Consider the following 1331-nt stretch of genomic DNA (forward strand, 5'->3'; position numbering starts at 1 on the left):
GGAGTCTTTAGGATTTTCTATGTATAGTATCATATCATCTGCAAACAGGGACAGTTTAACTTCTTCATTACCAGTTTGGATGCCCTTTATTTCTTTTTCTTGCCTTATTGCTCTAGCTAGGACTTCCACCAACGTTAAATAGAAGTGGAGATAAAGGGCATCCTTGTCTTCATCCTTTTCTCAAGAAGAATGTTTTCAGCCTCTTTCCATTAAGAATGATGTTGGCATTGGTTTTGCCTAGACGGCCTTTATTATGTTGAGAGATTTCCCTTCTATACCTGTTTTATTGAGAGTTTTTATCAGGAATGGGTGTTGGACTTTGTCGAATGCCTTTTCTGCATCAATTGAGATTATGTTTTTTTTTTTTTCCTTTCCTTTTATTTATGTGGTGGGTTATGTTGCTTGATTTTCTAATGTTGTACCATTCTTGCATACCTGGTATGAATCCTACTTGGTTGTGGTGTATTATTTTTTTGATATGATGCTGAATTCTACTGGCTAGAATTTTGTTGAGAATTTTTGTATCTGTATTCATGAGAGATATTGGTCTGTAATTTTCTTTTTTTGTGGTGTCTTTGCCTGGTTTTGCTATCTGGGTTATGCTGGATTCATAGAATGAATTTGGAAGTGTCGCTTCCTTTTTTATGTTCTGAAATAGTTTGAATAGTACTGATATAAGCTCTTCTCTGAATGTTTGGTAGATCTCTCCAGTGAAGCCATCTGGGCAGGGGTTTTTTATTGTTGGGAGTTTTTATTACCTTTTCAATCTCTTCTCTTGTTATGGGTCTGTTCAGAATTTCAACATCATTTTGTGGTAGTTTGGGTAGGTAGAGTATTTCTAGAAACTTATCCATTTCCTCTAGGTTTTCAAATTTGTTGGAGTATATTTTTTTCATAATACTCTGTTATGATTCTTTTTATTTCAGTAAGGTCTGTTGTAATGTTCCCCATTTCATTTCTTATTTGGGTTATTTGCATCCTCTCCTGTTTTTTTTTTTTTTTTTTTTTTCAGTCTGCCCAGTGGTTTCTTAATTTTATAGATCCTTACAAAGAACCAACTTTTGGTTTTGTTGTTTCTTTCTATTGTTTTTCTATTCTGTATTTCATTTATTTCTGCTCTGATCTTTATTAATTCCCTTCTTCTGTGGCTGTGGGCTTTTTTTGTTGTTCTCTTTCTGTTTGTTTGACTTCTGTAGTTAATGTTTTGATTTTGTCCCTTTCTTCTTTTTTGATATGTGCATCTATTGCTATAAATGTCCTCTGAGGACTGTCTTTTCTGTGTCCCAAAGGTTTTGGTATGATGTGTTTTCATTCTCATTTGATTCTAGGAA

This window comes from Trichechus manatus, unplaced genomic scaffold (assembly GCF_000243295.1).
Source record: "Trichechus manatus latirostris isolate Lorelei unplaced genomic scaffold, TriManLat1.0 scaffold00043, whole genome shotgun sequence".
NCBI lineage: Eukaryota > Metazoa > Chordata > Mammalia > Sirenia > Trichechidae > Trichechus > Trichechus manatus.